Consider the following 6397-nt stretch of genomic DNA (forward strand, 5'->3'; position numbering starts at 1 on the left):
TATCAGCTCATTCCCATAAGGGACTCGAACCGGTTAACAAAACTTAAGATAAAATTCATTAATGGAACAGTAATAAAACTAAAAAGAAAGAGGGTAAATTTGCATTCCGTCTTTAACTAAAACTACTTTAAAAGTATTTCCCTTCATCTATCAGTTAAATTTTTTTGAAATAAATATGTTTTTAAAGTTTTTCTAAAATATGTCAAAGAAAAAGAAGTTGTGATAACTGAAGGAAGATCATTCCAAATTTTTACCATATTGAATGCCAAAGAATGAGAAAGTTTACCTAAAGTTTTAATCCCTCTTACAGAAGGTAATATTAATTTGTATTTATGTATATTCCTAGTAGACTGGAGGCGATAAGAATTAAAAGAAAAAGGAAGTAATGGAGAAAAAATTCCATATAAGCTCTTAAAGACAACACTGGCACACTTAAACTGAACTCTCCAATAGTGTTTCATGGCGCCAGACCTTCAACTGAAAAGCAGGACCTTCTGGTGGTCACATATCTGATTTGATCTCTTTTTCGTACATCTAGGAGCATTCTATTCTCTGATCTCAATGCTCTATTTGGTTTGTATATTTTCAGGCACTTGGTCAGATGGTCTGGATTATTTTCAAAATTTTAAATTGTACTCAGTAGCAAATTGATAACCAATGTCGTTTCTTTAAAATTGGAGTAATATGTTCATATCGTGATTTCCCCATCGAAACGCGTGCTGCAGAAATGATGCATGATGTCACACTTAACTGGCTATGTTTTTGTTGCTCCCGTATACCTGGAAATTCATGCTGAAGCCTGGACAAGGTCCGTAGCGGTCAGCCAAACGATGACTGCCACCAGTTGAATATTGGGCCCATATTGTTAGCATTCCTTGTCCAATTTCAGCCCATATAGGACAGCAGTGATGGAATGGGGGGCAGGGGAGGAGAGAAACAACCACTGAGGTCCCAAGGAGAAAAACGGCTGACCATACCTTCTGGCCGCTCCCTCAAAACTAAAACTGCCCGCAAACGCTCCTACTCACATTTCATACCCAAACTTTGGCACACAATCCCTCCATCTGTCAGATCACTAGATGGACTCTGGAACTTCAGGAAGGCCGTGAAAACCTTCCTCTTTACTAACCCAGCGCCTTAAAGTCATTCACCCTGAAATGCCACCCAGTCAACGCACCTATGTCACTTAATCTCAACAGATGCTACTTAGTACATATGTTTTATTGTCATGTCTATATTGTAATTTATGTAAACTGTCATCTCTGCTCTGTCTGGATTATTATGGATGTACTTTGTAACCCGTTCTAGGCTCCTTTGGGAGGACGGGCTAAAAAATCGAATAAATAAATAAAAGAAGTTGGACACAGACAGGGGTAAAGCAAGGGAGATGAGATGCTACTCTCCTGCTTTACTTCCAAACCCCTCCCCCACAAATGCAGCCACTCTAGGTGAATGCCTAATCTACCTATTGGGGGGGGCTAGCCCTGTCTGGATGGAACATGTGGCCCAGTTCCTTGCTATAAGCAGCCAATGATGTGAAGAATTTCCATGCTAACCTGCCAAAACTAAGCCTTTGATCTTCCAGTAGAGGATGTTAAGTTTGTTCTCAGTTGTTTACTCTTCTGATGAAGTCATGTGTCCATTTTCCCTACAACTAAAAAAGTTTTGTTTTTCTTTTACTCCCTTTATTATAAACCATTATTATTTTCAGTAGTATTTAATTATCTTTAATAATAATAAACTGAAACATGTTTTTGTTTTAAATGACTGCATTGAATACAATTATAGTTCTAAAATATTTCTGATTTAAAGCAACCTTCAAGAACAAGATTTTCTAATGCTGGATTTTTTTTTTTCGATGTTTTAGGTTTGGTCTTCCCTCTTGTAGCACTGGCTATCTGCTTTAAGAAGCGCTGCCTCTAAATGAAATAAATATATGTAGTTTCTCCAGCACTCTTCCTGAAATTCATCTATTCCTGAACCAAACCGCCTCTCTCTGTGCTCTACGTTTTCTAGGTGTGGCATATCCACCTAACCAACAATTCTTTCAGCAGCTTGTCATGACCCATTTCTGACTTGTGTGGGGAAATTTATAATAATGTGGTATTCTCAAGAGCATAAGAACAGCCATACTGGGTCAGACCAATGGTCCATCTGCCTAGTATCATTTTTCCACAGTGGCCATCCAGGTCACAAGAACCTGGGAAAGACCCAAATAGTAGCAACATTCCACGCTAGGATTGATCCCAGGGCAAACATTGATTTCCCCCCATATCTATCTCAATAGCAGCCTGTGGATTTTTCCTCCAGGAACTTGTCCAAACTTTTTTTAAAACCCAAGTTGAACACTGTTACCATATCCTCTGACAACACATTCCAGAGCTTAAACTATTCACCAGAGCCTCAACTGGTGGATAGGTTATGTCAGCCCTGAAACCCTGATACCAAAGTTGAGTTTTCCAATTATAACTGATAAACCCTGAAATTCATGGCATGTTGATGTCACCCTGACTTTTTATGAGTCTTGTTTGTGGAGAAAAGTCCTCAAATATCTAGAAAGGCTAGGGATATCTATAATGGAGATGCTCTAGGCAATGGATGAGGGCGAGTCCCTGGACATCGTATATTTAGACTTCAGCAAGGCTTTTGACAGTGTTCCACACCGCAGGTTATTGAACGAGATGAACACGCTAGGACTAGGAGAAACACTGACAGCATGGGTAAAAGACTGGCTTAGCGGCAGACTTCAAAGGGTAATGGTAAACGGTATACGCTCAAAAACGTCAAGAGTGACCAGTGGAGTGCCACAGGTCTCGGTCTTGGGCCCAATACTGTTTAATATCTTTGTAAGGAATCTGACTCAGGGACTTTGTGGCAAAATTACATTATTTGCCGACGACGCTAAACTGTGCAACATTGTGGGCAGGGCAAAGGAACCTGATAGCGCAACCAGGCCCAACACTATGGAGCAGGACCTGCTTCTGCTGGAAAATGGTCCAGTACTTGGCAACTAAACTTTAATGCCAAAAAATGTAAAGTAATGCATCTTGGAAACAGTAATCCATGCAGGACATACACCTTGAATGGTGAAAACTTAGCAAAAACTACTGCGGAAAGGGACTTGGGAGTACTCATCCGGGACGATATGAAAGCTGCAAATCAAGTGGAGAAAACTTCAGCAAAAGCTAGACAAATGCTGGGTTGCATAAGAAGGAGCTTCAACAGCCGAAAGCCTGAAGTCATACTACCATTGTACAGATCCATGGTGAGACCTCACCTGGAGTACTGTGTCCAGTTCTGGAGACCACATTATCATAAGGATGTGAAGAGAATGGAGTCGATCCAGAGAATGGCCACTAAGATGGTCTCAGGACTTAAAGATCTCCCTTATGAGGAACGTCTGGCCAAACTGCGCTTATATTCTCTCGAAAAGCGCAGAGAAAGGGGGACATGATAGAAACATTCAAATACATCACGGGCCGTATTGAAGTGGAGGAAGAAATCTTTTTTCTCAAAGGTCCCACGGCGACAAGAGGGCATCCGCTAAAACTTAAAGGGGGAAGATTTCAAGGTGACACAAGGAAATACTTCTTCACTGAAAGGGTGATTGATCGATGGAATGGTCTTCCACGCCAAGTGGTCGAGGCCAGCAATGTGCTTGACTTCAAGAGACGATGGGACAAACACATGGGATGGATTCTCGTGGGAGAGGGGATTCTAGAGTGGGCAGATTTGTTGAGGGAGGGTTCTTGAGTGGGCAGACTTGTTGGGCCGCCGGCCCTTATCTGCCGTCATACTCTCACGTTTCTATGTTTCCTAAAATATTTTCTCTCATGAAAAAAAATTCCTTTAAAAAATACCACAGAAAACTTTGGAGTCCTTTTACTAAAGCTTAGCTTGTGTTAAGTGCTAAGAAGCCCATAGATCTATAATGGGCTTCTTAGCATTTAGCATGTGCTAAGCTTTAGTAAAAATGCTCCTTTTATTTGGCAAAAGGCATAATAGCACATTAAATTAAATCATCACAAATTACATTGTAGAACATTTAATCCAATTTGAACTGTCAATTCCACGGGCAGGTTTAAAACTTGACCTAAAAAACTCTGAATGAAGTCAATTGGATAATGTGATTTTGATGTTTTGGGACATTTACTGTAGAAAACCCTACATGGTCAAAAATATCTCCCAGGCACCCTGAAGCGGGTTCAAAAAATCTTTAGAGCATAAGGGTAAGAGATCATGATATGTGCATGCAAGGTGGTGGGAGGAGGGAGCCTATTTCAAGTTTATTAGGAACTTTCTACCCTGCCCATTAGACAAGCTGCCTGGGCAGCTTAGTCTACAGTAAGAATTAAAAAAAAAACTGAAGTAACAACTGACCCTTGAGGACTGTGGTTGCCCACCCCAGTCCTATGTGGATTGTGCCTTATTAGGCCGATTCTGGTATCTCAAGACGTTATGGGGCTCATAATCGAAAGAGAAAAACGTTCAAAAACCAGCCTGGACGAACATTTCTCTAAAACGTCCAAGTGCCGATAATCAAACCGGGTTTTGGACGTATTTCTAAACGACTTAGGCCTTCATAGAGCCTCTCAACGTCCAAAGCTAAATGGGACGTTTCGGGAGGCGTGTCGAGGGCGGGAGTTGGGCGGGATGTGGGCCGGCTTAGACTTAGTCGTACAGCATGTATAACCGAAAGTTAAACAACAGAGCCTAGAGGAAACTTAGACATTTTGACTTAGACCATCTAAAACATGGTCTAAGTTACTAAAACCCACCTAAACTCACCAGATAATCACTGAAACACATAACACAGACCCCCACACACTACCCCAGTGATCACTAACACCCCCAACCCCAATAAAAATTTTAATCATAACTTGAAATTTCAGCCTCCAGACCATCATCACCTGGCTGCCTAGCATAGGAAAGCCTAGTCGTCCAGCCCAGAGGCAGCTTAAGTCTTCTTGGGGGTGGGTTTGGGACCCATGGAGAGATGGACACATGCCCATAAGCTCCTGTAATCACTGCATTGTTACTGAAACATGTGCACTCCCCTATACACCCCCAAAATCCTTTTGTACTGGCATATAAGTGGCTCCTGCTTCCATAAGGGCTATAGGGGTGGTAGATAAGTGGGTCTAGGGGATTCTGGAGGTGGTTTGGGGGGCTCACCATCACCTATAAGGGAGCTGTAGTGAGGAGAAGCCATGGCACCCTGTTTGTGAAGTTCACAGCAGTGCCCTGCAAGGTACCCCACTATTTAGGTGCCCTGTCTGGGTGTTCTGTCAATCATTTTGCAGACCCCTCCCACGTCCAACAGGGCTTGTTCTAGACGTTTTTGACTTGGACGGACATTTGTACGAAAATGGACTATAAAGATAAACGTTTTTGATCAGATCTGCAGGACGTATAATTTGGACGATTTTCGAAAGTCAAAAGAAGTTGGACGTCTCTTTCGAAAATGTCACTTAGGCACTTTTTGACTTTGGATGACTTGCGAAATGGACGTAAACGGACTTAGACGTCCCTTTTGATTATGCCCCTCCATGAGTTTCAAGGGAACACCAATGCATGTAAAAAGCAGGTGCTTTATTCTGCACACAGCTGGCTCCGTGTCTTCTAGAGAACTGACAATAAGTCAAGAGCATTAAGACAATGGCATGTGACAGGGCACTAATGTGGAATGAAGGGGCTGAGAAGGGAAATTTGGTAACAGAAGGATCCAAACTGTAAGAATCATAGATTTAGATGCTTATGTTTATTAAAATCTTTATATACCGCATATACAGCTAAAAAGGATCAAAGCGGTTTACAATATAACTTGATCAAAATTATGAAAATAATTCCATTTAAGAAGAAAAGAAGAAAGAATAACATTTCTAGTACATGATATCCTATAACTTCCAAGTTAATACATAAAATTAAGAATTAATTAATTAATACAAGTAATGCAAAGTGCATTAAGGTACATTTGGATACACTGGGTATTTCCCTTTCCCCAGAGGGCTTACAGTCTAACCCCCAACCCTTTTTGCTAAACCGTGAAACTGATTATTAGCACAGGGAGCCATGCTGAATGATCCGCGCTGCTCCCGACACTCATAGAGTTCCTTTGAGCATTGGGAGCAGCACGGAGCATTCAACACGGCTCCCTGTGCTAATAACCGCTATAGCGGTTTAGTAAAAGGGAGGAGGGGGGGGTGGTTAAATCTATATCTGAGGCAATGAAGAGTTATGTGACTTGCTCAATATCACAAGGAGCTGGATTTGAACCCTGGCCTCCCTGGTCGTTAGTTTGGTGCTCTAACAACTAGGTTACTCCTCCACGAGGTTACAGTTAAATTTACAAATTTACTTGTAATCCATGTTAAGTCATTTTAATATTAATGAGTTA

The sequence above is a fragment of the Geotrypetes seraphini genome, chromosome 3 (assembly GCF_902459505.1).
Source record: "Geotrypetes seraphini chromosome 3, aGeoSer1.1, whole genome shotgun sequence".
Classification (NCBI taxonomy): Eukaryota; Metazoa; Chordata; class Amphibia; order Gymnophiona; family Dermophiidae; genus Geotrypetes; species Geotrypetes seraphini.